General features: G+C 37.7%; 1 protein-coding gene across 3 annotated transcripts in view; it reads left to right on the top strand.

Moving 5' to 3' along the window:
- The window catches only part of LOC107154279 (fibroblast growth factor 12), a 350801-nt gene that overhangs the window by 223864 nt on the left and 113675 nt on the right, over positions 1-13262 (top strand). Inside the window, exon 3 of one of the 3 annotated variants that reach the window (XR_007347966.1) lies at positions 5518-5619. The exons of the other annotated variants lie outside the window; for them this stretch is intronic. The gene's annotated coding sequence lies outside the window, so the exon portion shown is untranslated. The remainder of the gene's footprint in view (positions 1-5517; positions 5620-13262) is intronic. 3 annotated transcript variants of the gene reach the window in all.

The raw sequence follows: 13262 nt of genomic DNA, 5'->3' as shown, positions 1-13262 counted from the left end.
GTGGTAGACTAGGAATAGAATCCAGGCCAGTGAGGTTGAAATTAATTTTTCAGACTTATGATAAGAGGAAAAGGATTCCATATCCTTGAAATTTGACTGACTGGAAAATCCTAAAACCATTTTTGATCCTGTCTATGTGAATTGTCTTTTATTTTGCTCTTTTATTTTAAACTTGGGGTCACTAGGGACACTGCCTGTGATGATCCACTTGAGGGTAGGTAAATGTAACAAAGAGATTCAAATGGCCTCTCCTTATATGAGAATGAGGAGACTTAGGAGTTCTATGGCTACAAGGTCAAGGCTTCCTGTCTGATGAGTGCAATAAAGATGTTACCAATGGTGATGTTACAAAGATTTACAAACTAAAAAGAATAAATAGAAACAGCCCTTATTACTGTATAAGCTTCTAAGATAATGAATATTTTAACCCTAAAATTATATGGCAACTATTTATGCAGCATCTTTATTTTTTCTCATTATAATAACTGCTAATGCATCACTTTGAAGGTATAAATGTCTGTTTATAAGCCACATTTGAGGGAACTTCTGGTAAGGAGAAGGGGCCAGGTTTGAGGTCTGATTTCAAATCCTGTATATTCTACCAACGTGAAATAGTGTAACCTTGGTCACAGCTCAGACTTCCTTGCTCTTATTCTCCATTCCCTCATCTGTACTAGTGAATACCTTCCTTATGGGAATTTTATGAAAATTAACTAAGAAAACGAAGGTAAAATTGGCTATAAACTATAAAGCACATGAAATATGCTTATTGTTTTCCTGTTATTATGGACTGAATTGAGATGAGGTAAAGAAATTCATCAAAGATGTGGAAAGTTCTTGCAGATACCCTTTCTTTTCTGCAGTGGAAGGAACCTTTGGTAAATACACATAACAAATGCATTTGGCCTCACACTGTGGAGAGGTGTATGGCCTGGGGTTCTCTGGTGCTGGCCACTGCACATGTGTGAACATATTACATATTTAATTTTGTCTCTAAGTGTGTATGTACATGTGCACGTAAGAGTCTAGGAGATCCTGAAGACCACCCTCACATTCTGTGATTTGTTGGAAAGACACAGGACTCAGAATATGGTTTCCCTCACCTCTTCAGTTTATTGCAAGGAGAGGATACAGATAATAGGGTCAACAGGGGAAAGAGACAGGTGGAGATGGTTGAAGTCCATGTAGAGGTTTCTAATGTTCTCTTTCCTTTAACAGAACACACCAAGTGTGCTCTTTTCCCAGTAGTGGTAATAATTGCAGTAATACAGTACAGTGTTTCTCAGGGAAGCTTGACAGAGACCCAGCACCCAAGGACTAGGGACTGGTCACATTGACACTCTGTGTCTCGAAACTACCACAATTAGAGACTCCTAGAAGGAAAGTGGATATTCAGCTTCAGTCATGTTGTTCATGTAGTCTATATGTGCAGTGAACCACTTTCATTGGCAAGGTAATAGAAGGAATCATCTAAAAACCCTGTTTCCAGGTGCCAGCCAACTGCCAGCCTTGCAAAACACCCTTTCTGGAGATAGCCTCAGTGCTGCTTTGTTAAATATTTTTCTGTGCCTCAAACTGAAACAACCTAGTAAAGATGGTTTTAACAGAGTCTGAGTGCGGGATAAGTCTTGGGTTTATTTTTACCTATTGCCATGATACTTTATGTATTCACATGGTGCATGCATGTTAATTCTCAGCTAGTCTTATTGGCATTGGTTGTATATTTGTATATCTGTTTCAGAATCTGAGACTTTTGGGAGGTATTTAGGTCTGTCACTGCTGCAATGCTGAGCACTTCTTTGAAAAGTTTTCAGTGGACTCAAACAGGAGAGAACTTTCATAGTATTGACTTCTTAACCCACTAATTTGCATTTACTTTAGGAAAAAAAAAATCTGTAATGTAAAAATTCTTCCACAGCCTTTAGCAAAATATCTAGACTTGTTTTAATTTAGATTCAAAGGATAATTTATGTTAATATACACACAGAGAAATATCATTATGCTATGTTAAAAGGAAGTTGTATTATGTTATCTTAATTATAACTTATGTGGTCTCTACTAAGGGAGACCACGATGAAAAAAATCACTGGAGACTTCAACCTTTTCTCATTAACTTCAAAACTACTGAAATGAAGCAGAAGATTTTTTCCCCCTGTTTTGTGCTTTGGCGTAACTCTTTCAATTTTACTGCATTTTTCTTCTTCACAGCTGGGCATTCAGTGTCTGTATACACTCTCTCCATCATTGCACTCCCTTTTTAAAATACATACAAACAGGCCTGCACAACCTTTCTCCAACCCCTGGAAGAAAGTTATAATCCAGATGTGTAAGGCAGAGACCCTTTCTGCCAAAGGAAACCAAAGAACAAAACAGATGGAGAGCAGCTGCTCTGGTTGAAGGGAGTCAAGGGGCTAATGCTCTACCCAAGGTTCCTCTCCTTCTCCCATCATGCTTTTGAGTGGTCCCCTGTTGTACCCAGGGCTTCTGAAAGTGGAGTCCCCAAACACCATCCAGGTTAGAGCCACCATGTGGCCTGAGAAGGTGTCTTAGTTCACAACATGTGCAACTCTCAGGTTATGTGACAGTAATTTTCCTAAATAGTCAGATAAACTTGAATGGTCAAAGGTAAAACAGTGACCAGCATTTTCAGTGAATGGAATCAAACTTTACTTTTCCTTTATGGAAATGTTGGTAATTCCAGAGGACAATAGCAGCAACACCTGTCATCACAAGGAAACAACTGGGTATCCTTATTCTGTTTATTGCTAGTCCTTTGTTGGTCTCCTCTCCCCATATGACTGGGATTTTGTTATGATTGTAATTTTTCAGCTGGCCCTTTTCATTTGACACAATAGTGTGAGAATTTCGTGTCTTCATGAATTCATGTTTTCATGAATTCGTGTCTTCCATGTATTCATAGCTCTCACCTTATTTGGGGGTGGGAGGGTACCGGGATTGAACTCAGGGCACTCAACCACTGAGCCACATCCCTAGTCCTATTTTATATTTTATTTAGAGACAGGGTCTCACTGAGTTGCTTAGCACCTCGCTTTTACTGAGGCTGGCTTTCAACTCGTGATCCTCCTATCTCAGCCTCTTGAGCCGCTGGGATTACAGGTGTGCACCACCACGCCTGGCTCTCACCTTATTTTTAAAGTCCTTATTTTAAAGCTGTCATATGCTATTACAGTAATTTAGGATCTACAGAGTACCTCTCATTTAAATAATTTAAAATATTAAAAATTAATTATGTATATGATTAATACATATCATTATCAAGTGCAACTTTGTAAATTTGGTTCTCTTTTTATTTTTATTTACATAAAGCTACTTCTTCTATAGACTTCCTAAATCAAATTTAGGGGCATTTATGCTTAGTGTCCTCTCAGTGAATTCTCACCCTACAGAATCCTGGAAATGCCTCCTGACCAGCCAGATCCCTGGAGACCTCTATTCAGAGCAATATACGCTTTCATCATTTTATTGACATCAGGCATTTGTATTAATTTCAATATTTTTAATTACATCATTTTTAATGTAGGCTTCTTCAGTTACTCGTTAGTTTTAAAAACATATCTTTTTAACATTAGAATGAGACAAGCCATATTTTTAATTTAATTTATTCCCTATTATCCAATAAGTATTAAATAAAAGTTTTTTTAAACAATCCCCACACATACATACATACAAATACACAATTCTATTTAGAGTCAGATAGTTGGGAAGTGAATTCAGTTATAATCTCAGTTGTATTGTTTGCAAGAATAAAAATAAAATTTCTTTAAATCAAGGAAAGAAACATCACATGGTATAAAAATACCAACAGGAGTTGGTAAAGCTAAGTTCTGTAACTTCCTTCATAAACAAAATGCAGTTCCAATCACTATTAATTCTTCACAGGAACGTTTTGCTTTTTCTTTACCATAGAGTATGTAACAGAGTTTGGATATATTGGCAGTGCTGACCATTTTATTTTTATTTTTTGAGAAAAAGGAAAAAGAAGGTTTATTACTTTGAGAACAAAGGAGAAACACAGCAGACTCCTGTCCCAGAGGCTGTGATTCTGCCCATCAGCAGAAATAGGGGGCTTTTAAAGAGGTGATTTATTCTGCTGCCTTTCCTATCCTCTACTATCCCCCCTCCCCTCCCCTCCCCTCCCCTCTTCTCTCTCTACCCCCTCTACTGACATTCATTTCTCCCCCTTGTATTATTTTTCCCTTTCCCCTCACTTCCTCTTGTATGTAATTTTGTATAACCCTGAGGGTCTCCTTCCATTTCCATGCAATTTCCCTTCTCTCTCCAGCCACCCCACACCACTCACAACTTAAAAAAAAATCTCAGTACAAAGGCAAGTATAATCCTACCAAACCCATCTGCAATAGTAAAAACACATGAAATCTATTATATTTTCTTAGATTTTTACAGTTTTAAAGTGTTTTGGATACATAATTTTTCTTGNCTTAGCATAATCTGCTCTAATGCCATCCATTTCCCTGCAAATTCTATGATTTTGTCATTTTTTAATGCAGAGTACTAGTATGGCAACATGTAAATCAATGGATATGTAACTAATATGATTCTGCAATCTGTATACGGGGTAAAAATGGGAGTTCATAACCCACTTGAATCAAAGTGTGAAATATGATATGTCAAGAACTATGTAATGTTTTGAACAACCAACAATAAAAAATTAAAAAAAAAAAGAGGTGATTTAAAGGCTACATTCCATGTGTTCTCTGTTGGAGTTGTAATTCACTTGTTAGTTTGGGAGATAGTCATTTCTGAGATCTTCTGGTGCCACTCCCAAAGTCTGGATTACTTCATTCCTATGTTGAGTGTGTACTCAGGGACAGATAAATCTGTCTAAAATGGGGAAGAAGGGTTACTCTGTTTCTCCTGAGATTAGAGAAGGGGCAAGATTAGGGAGGAGCAGGGAGAGAGGAAGGGAAAGAAACATTTTAAAAATGCATTGCAATGGCAGAGCAAGTGCTAACCATTTTTGATATCATGGTACTAATATTTTCAGTTACTTTCATAAATTGAAGGGTGCTTCAGTTGTTTTATAAGTTGTTTTTATAAATTTGACAAATTCTGTTTAATCTTTCTTTTCCCTCCATGTCAAGTCTGAAGTTTTTGAGTTGGAAAGACGTACATGGGTCCTGCCTTTCCCATGTGTTCATGTCCCCGCCAAGCTGCATTTGTTATTCAAGAATACTTTTACATTGCTCGTTCATAAAGGCCCTCGTGTTTATGTTTGCAATTTCCAGGAAATTTTACCAAGGAAAAAATGTATTCTTTATGGTACTTATTTTATGATCCTGAGTGAATGTTAAGTCCCTTAAAGCAGAGATTGTGGTTTATTGATTTGCAGATTTCTTTCAGTGCCACTCAGCACGAACTCTGGAACATACCAAGTACTTAGTAAATATATGTGCTTTGGTTGAGAAGGAAGGGTTAGCAGCACCAATGTAGGATGCAAAATAAGAGTTAAAAATGCTTGGCTTTTTCTTCTGACAGAGTCATTTGAAGACTAGAGAGTCATTTCATCTCTCTGACCCCCCCATAATCCTTGCCCCAAAGAACTCAGAGTACTTTTGGAAGAATCAAGTTAAAGAACAGGTGGGAAAGACGTTTTCAATGGTAAAGCATTATTTGAATGCACAGTGGATATTTCTTAAAGGTAAAGAAAGAATGGTACCTTTCAGATGTTCAGGGGAAATAAAAAGAAATTCTTTCCCAGATTCTCTGCCTTTTAATGTTAGCTTTAATAAACATATACTGAAGGTTGGAAGGTTATTCTAGTCACTGGTGGGGAGAAAAATTACACAAACCTTGAAAGTGGATCCTCAAAGACATGATCTGCCCAAGCCTCATGTTCCCCTGTCTTCCCTACATTCAGATTCAAGTCAGCACACAGACTATTCTGCATTTGTGTGTCATTTGTTATTGAGCAAAAGCACTAAAACAGCTTTAATTTAGAAGCTTCCTTTTCTTCCAGTTGATAATCGTATTATCTACTTGTAAAACATGCTTAACCTGGTGTTCCCGGATGCTACTTCAATGCATTGGACTCTTACATCCTTGGCTAATTCTTACTGGTTCAAAATTCTTTCTTCCTACGTTTCTTGCTGGCTCCAAAACAAAACTGTAGAAACCTGTACTGTAGGGATGTGTCATCTGTTCATTGGGGAATCTGCAATTTCCTGCTGAAGCTTGTTTTCTCAATCCACTTTGCAGAAAACCTCATCCTCATTTCCCAGGATGGGAAACAGAAAACATTGTAAACAGACTACAGTCTACAGGTTGAAAGGAAAGGGGATGTGAGCTTTCCCTTAAGTGCGGTTTCAGTCAACAGGGCTTTTGTGGTTACCATGCAGAACTTGCCACTTGGGAAAGGGAATCCTGAGAGTGATGCAAGGTGTGCAGGAGACAGGACATGTCGAACCCGGGGAGAGGCGAGGGTGGCTAGTGCAGCAGGAAATGCAGTTTACTACGGGCACAGCTCCACTGCTCACACATCTATTCTCAACTAGTTTTTCTCCCAGTGCACTGCACTATCAAAACCAACCATCACTGGATTCTGCTTTTTCAGGAAATTTAATGAATTGCATCTGTAGATTGAAGCCAAGGGGGAGCTATCTCTGGGTTAGGTAAATTATTATTACTGTCCCTATAATTACAAGGGTAATTGGAAAGAACAAAGGTTAAATTCAGGTAGGAATTTGAAGACTCCTTAAACCATCTTCTGTTAGTCAAGCATGGAGTTAGTTCTGACAAGTACACTGGAGCTTTAGCTTTGGTATAAGTAAACATTACCTAAGACAGCCTCACATATGGCTGAGGTCAGCTCTGACTTTCTCTAGGTCTCATTTTTGCATACCATTTATTTTGTGTCTGGGTCTATAGATGAAAACCTTCTCAGCTCTGGTGAAGGCATGGTGTTATGTTGTAGCCAGGGGCCAAGCAGGCCTGCCTTATTCTCAGTGGAAGTTCTGTGCTTCCCTGTCATTCGTCTGACTTGTTGTCAGCAAAGCTCAGACAGAGAACCAAGGCAGGTTTCTGAATTTAGAAAGAACTCCCTTTTCCTGCCTAATCTGAACATGATTAGGTGTGATATCTTTGTGATCCAACTGGCTAGTACAGCTAGGTCTCAAGTACTTAATAAAGGACTGTTGTTTACCCCAGTTCTAGGGATTTGAACTCAGGGCCATTCTACCACTAAGCTATATCCCTAAAGTTTTGTTGTTGTTGTTGGGGGCAGAATAGATGGGTACTGGGGATTGAACTCAGGGGGCACTCAACCATTGAGCCACATCCCAGACCTATTTTGTATTTTATTTAAAGACAGGGTCTTACTGAGTTGCTTAGTACCTTACTTTTGCAAAGGCTGGCTTTGAACTTGCAATCCTCATGATCCTCCTGCCTCAGCCTTCCCAGCCGCTGGGATTACAGGAGTGTGCCACTGCACCTGGCCCCTAGTTCCTTTTAACTTGTTTTTGGAGACAGGACCTCCCTAAATTGCCCAGGATAGCCTGTCTCAGCCTCATGAGTTGCTGGGGTTGCAGGTAGGCACCATTACACCCATTTTCTGTTGAATCTCTCTCTCTGTCTCTGTCTCTCTCTCTGTCTCTGTCTCTCTCTCTCTCACACACACACACACACACAAACACACACACACACAAATAATAATAACAATCCTTTTGAAGTACTAAAAATTTTTTTTAAAGCACATATGTATGCATTGCTGTATTTTAACCACTAAAATTAAGCACATACATCTTCAAAATTATTTGTTTCCTTTCGGAAACCATGCAAACATTCTAAAGTGGTTTTATTGTTACTCCATTTCAGCGCTTGGATCAATGTACATGGTGTGCCCAAATGCAAGGCTCATGCAGAAGGGTGCTTTTTCTTTTTCTTCTTTAAACAAGCAAGTTTAAATTGCCTGGTTCCCATGGGAATCAAACCACAGAAATAAAAGAAATGAAATAAGGGTCATGGTTTGGTGATTGTTACTAATGCATAGAATTTTCCAGATTCTTTTATTTCAAATGTAGCATTCATAATCAGCAGGCATGAAATAACTGAAGTTGACCAAATTATGGTTCCTAAGTGCCAGGCAATTCCTTTGAAATGGAAGAAAATCAGATATAGAAAATACCAACTTTTGTGGCCTGATCACTTAGCATTTGTGGCAAAAACTGAGGCTAAACTTTTCTATCAGATGGAAAGTTCACTAATGTAACTGAGTTAGTGAAACCAAACAGCCAGAGTATTTGAGAATTTAATTTTGAATTCCTATGGGATGCCAGGAATTATGCTACAAAAGGAACCTAGATGAAATATCTACATGCATGACTTTGCATCTCATAATCTGTAGGACAGTGTCTTGGGTTTGAAGGTACAAGGATCATAGAGAGATTTCTATTCACAGGAAAATGATTTAACTGAGTCTTCAAGATATTTATAAAAACTCTGCTGTGGGTAAGACTCAGAGCTCAACACTGCCAGTGTGATTCCTGCATTGTACTTCTTATTTGCAAAGAGTTCATAGACTAGTTTGAGAGATAGAAATATGACCTGACTTTTAACACAACCCAGAGTCTACTAACATGCCAACATGGGTATGGGATGAGTGGGCAATGAGGCTACAAGGAGCAAGGGACTTTGTCTCACTGCAATACATAGATAAGTTCCTGGTGAAGAATAAGAGCTGAGTATCTATTTAATGTGTAATTTTTACCTATCAAATAAATATAAAAATAAAATATAAAAGTGAGGTATCATTGAAGTTCATCTTGCAGTGTTCTTACAGGAAGTAAGAACAACTTACCAGGCACTTGTATTTCACAATGCCTCATTAAAATAAGTCAATTGTTTTTTAAAAAGAGAATGATGTTAATTAAAATACCTAGTGATGAGAGAGGGAGAGGGAGAGAGGAAGAGGGGGAGAGGAAGAGGGAGAGGGAGAGGGAAAAGCAGGCCTACTTTTATATATATATTGTTCAGTGTTAACCCTGGTTATCTCTAGGTTGTAGGGTTTTAGTGATTTCATTTATCTTTAAATTATATTCATGAATTTTTATACAATAAGCGTGGAACACATTTATAATAAGACAGATTTATCTTCTGAAAGAAGCAGAACTCTATAATTGCAATGGGATTCAGATTATCCCTAAGTCTCCGTCAGCTTTCTTCTGTCTCCTAACTTCATGTTTGCTCAGTGACACACACAAAAATTGTTTCTTCAGTTTCTTTTACTCATAGTTCCGAGAAGCAGAAATTAATTTTTGATATCTGAATAGGTCTATATCACGATAATGGTACACTGTTCATTTAAAGCACAATTAAATTTCAAGAATACTATATTAGATGCCTCATAAGTTATGAAAATTTCATAGAGGTTACCATGTTTTTGACATCTCCCAGATTTTGCTACCTACCCAGAATTAACTGAAAAGGGCTTTGGTCAGACTATATGTGACATATGTTGTCTCTCTGAACAGGAAGATATTGCTATCTAATGTATCAATCCATCTGTTTAACATTAGACAATGTGGACCAGGTGAATTAATGACATAGACCCCAAAGACTAGGAAGTTATTGGTTTTTGGTGACCACCTGTGCAAGTTGCACCTTGGTAGCCACTTGGCTTCTAGGATGAGCACCCATGAGCTGGCTGAAATGTGTGCCCATCTTTGTGGTTTTTAATGCATCTGTATTGAATTACATGTGAGGAACCAAAGGAACTGTTGACAGTATCACAGAGGCATGTAGGCAATCCAGGTGTATTATCTCGACTACATGTATTTATTCACAAGAGAAAATATCAAAATTATGTTAGTGGAAATGCAAATAATCTAAATATGCAATAGCAGCATAAAGACTACAGTAGAAAAACTCATTGGAATATTCAGTTATTGACAGTTATAAAAAGCTCAGAACAGCAAAACCTGTGTATTATTTAATGTGAAGTGATATTTATGAACTGTTGTCATTGTATCTTTTGCTATAAATACAATGAACCATGTGGAGATTAGTAGAGATCCTAAGAGGGGAGGAAGCCACCACAATACACTGTTGCCATTTCTGTTCTGCTGTACACACATCATGTGGATGTGGAGTATCTCTGTAAGCTTTTCTTTCCTAGAATTCCAAACAACATCTGGGGTCAGAGTCCTGTGCATGTTCACTTTCCTCCTCAGCAGGAGTTTCAGTCTTCTTGCCATCACCTCAAGTGAGCTAAGAACTGGAATGATGGAGGCATCAGGAGCTTAGGAGTCTCAGAGAGTTTTTGACATCCCCCCCTTTTTTTGTTCTATTTAGTTATATGTGACAGTAGAATATATTTTGGCAAATTATACATACAAAGAGTATAACTTATTCTAATTAGAATCCTATTCTTGTGGTTGTATATGATACAGAGTTACCCTGGTCATGTATTCAAATACAAGGCTGAGAAAGTGATGTCCACTTAATTCTACTGTCCTTCCTATTCCCCTCCCTTTTCCCTTCCCTTCATTCTCCTTTGTCTAATTAAATGGACTTTTTGCCTTTCCCTCCCCACCCTCCCTTGTTTTTGGTTAGCATCCACATATCAAAGAGAACATCTGGCCTTTGTTTTTTGGGGAATTGGATTATTTCATTTAGCATGATATTCCCCAGTTCCATTCACTTACCAGAAAATGCTGTAATTTTATTATCATTTATGACTGAGTAATATTCCACTGTGTATATATACCATGTTTTCTTTATCTATTCATCCATTGAAGGACACCTAGGTTGGTTTCATAGCTTGACTATTGTGAGTTGAGCCACTATAAACGTTGATGTGGTTGCATCATTGTACTATGCTCATTTTAAGACCTTTGGGTATAAACTAAGGTGTGGGATAACTGAGTCAAATGGTGGTTCCATTCCAAGTTTTCTAAGGAATCTCCATATTGCATTCCATAGTGGTTGCATCAATTTGCAATCCCATCAACAATGCATAAGAGTACCTTTCTTCCCCCATCCTCACCAATATTTATTGTTACTTGTATTCTTTATAACTTGACATTCTAATTGGAGTGAAATGAAATCTCAGTATAGTTTTAATTTGCATTTCTTTAATTGATAGAGATGTTGAACATTTTTTCATATATTTTTTGACCATTCACATTTCTTCTGTGAAGTGCTTATTCAGTTGTTTTGTCCATTTATTGATTAGGTTATTTGTTTTTTTGTTGTTAAGTTTTTAGAGTTCTTTGTATAACTTAGAGATTAATGCTATATCTGAGGTGCAAGTGGCAAAGATTTTCTTCCATTCTGTAGGCACTCTGTTCGTATTCTTTATTGTTTTCTTTTTAGTCCAACACCATTTCATTTATTGAGTCTCGATTTTACTTTTGTTACTAATATGGCATTATGTAAAAAGAGGATGTGTAACCGATTTGATTCTGCAATCTGTATTTGGGGTAAAAATGGGAGTTCATAATCCACTTGAATCTAATGTATGAAATATGATATGTCAATTGAAGGCATTCCCTCTAAAATCTGGAACAAGACAGGGATGCCCTCTTTCACCACTTCTGTTTAACATAGTTCTCGAAACACTGGCCAGAGCAATTAGACAGATGAAAGAAATTAAAGGCATAAAAATAGGAAAAGAAGAACTTAAATTATCACTATTTGCAGATGATATGATTCTATACCTAGAAGACCCAAAAGGCTCTACAAAGAAACTATCAGAGCTAATAAATGAATTCAGCAAAGTGGCAGGATATAAAATCAACACGTATAAATCAAAGGCATTCCTGTATATCAGCGACAAATCCTCTGAAATGGAAATGAGGACAACCACTCCATTCACAATATCTTCAAAAAAAATAAAATACTTGGGAATCAACCTAACAAAAGAGGTGAAAGACTTATACAATGAAAACTACAGAACCCTAAAGAGAGAAATAGAAGAAGATCTTAGAAGATGGAAAAATATACCCTGTTCATGGATAGGCAGAACTAACATCATCAAAATGGCGATATTACCAAAAGTTCTCTATAGGTTTAATGCAATGCCAATCAAAATCCCAACGGCATTTCTTGTAGAAATAGAGAAAGCAATCATGAAATTCATATGGAAAAATAAAAGACCCAGAATAGCAAAAACAATGCTAAGCAGGAAGTGTGAATCAGGCGGTATAGCGATACCAGACTTCAAACTATACTACAGAGCAATAGTAACAAAAACAGCATGGTACTGGTACCAAAACAGGCGGGTGGACCAATGGTACAGAATAGAGGACACAGAAACCAATCCACAAAACTACAACTATCTTATATTTGATAAAGGGGCTAAAAGCATGCAATGGAGGAAGGATAGCATCTTCAACAAATGGTGCTGGGAAAACTGGAAATCCATATGCAACAAAATGAAACTGAATCCCTTTCTCTCGCCATGCACAAAAGTGAATTCAAAATGGATCAAGGAGCTTGATATCAAATCAGAGACACGCCGTCTGATAGAAGAAAAAGTTGGCTACGATCTACATACTGTGGGGTCGGGCTCCAAATTCCTCAATAGGACACCCATAGCACAAAAGTTAATAACTAGAATCAACAAATGGGACTTACTCAAACTAAAAAGTTTTTTCTCAGCAAAAGAAACAATAAGAGAGGTAAATAGGGAGCCTACACCCTGGGAACAAATCTTTACTCCTCACACTTCAGATAGAGCCCTAATATCCAGAGTATACAAAGAACTCAAAAAATTAGACAATAAGAGAACAAACAACCCAATCAACAAATGGGCCAAGGACCTGAACAGACACTTCTCAGAGGAGGACATACAGTCAATCAACAAGTACATGAAAAAATGCTCACCATCTCTAGCTGTCAGAGAAATGCAAATCAAAACCACCCTAAGATACCATCTCACTCCAGTAAGATTGGCAGCCATTATGAAGTCAAACAACAACAAGTGCTGGCGAGGATGTGGGGAAAAGGGTACACTTGTACATTGCTGGTGGGACTGCAAATTGGTGCAGCCAATTTGGAAAGCAGTATGGAGATTTCTTGGAAAGCTGGGAATGGAGCCACCATTTGACCCAGCTATTCCCCTTCTTGGTCTATTCCCTAAAGACCTAAAAAGAGCATGCTACAGGGACACTGCTACATCGATGTTCATAGCAGCACAATTCACAATAGCAAGACTGTGGAACCAACCTAGATGCCCTTCAATAGACGAATGGATAAAAAAAATGTGGCATTTATACACAATGGAG

The sequence above is a fragment of the Marmota marmota genome, unplaced genomic scaffold (assembly GCF_001458135.2).
Source record: "Marmota marmota marmota unplaced genomic scaffold, marMar, whole genome shotgun sequence".
Classification (NCBI taxonomy): Eukaryota; Metazoa; Chordata; class Mammalia; order Rodentia; family Sciuridae; genus Marmota; species Marmota marmota.
Note: the sequence above shows the minus strand (reverse complement) of the source record. Positions and strands in the feature narration are given on the sequence as shown.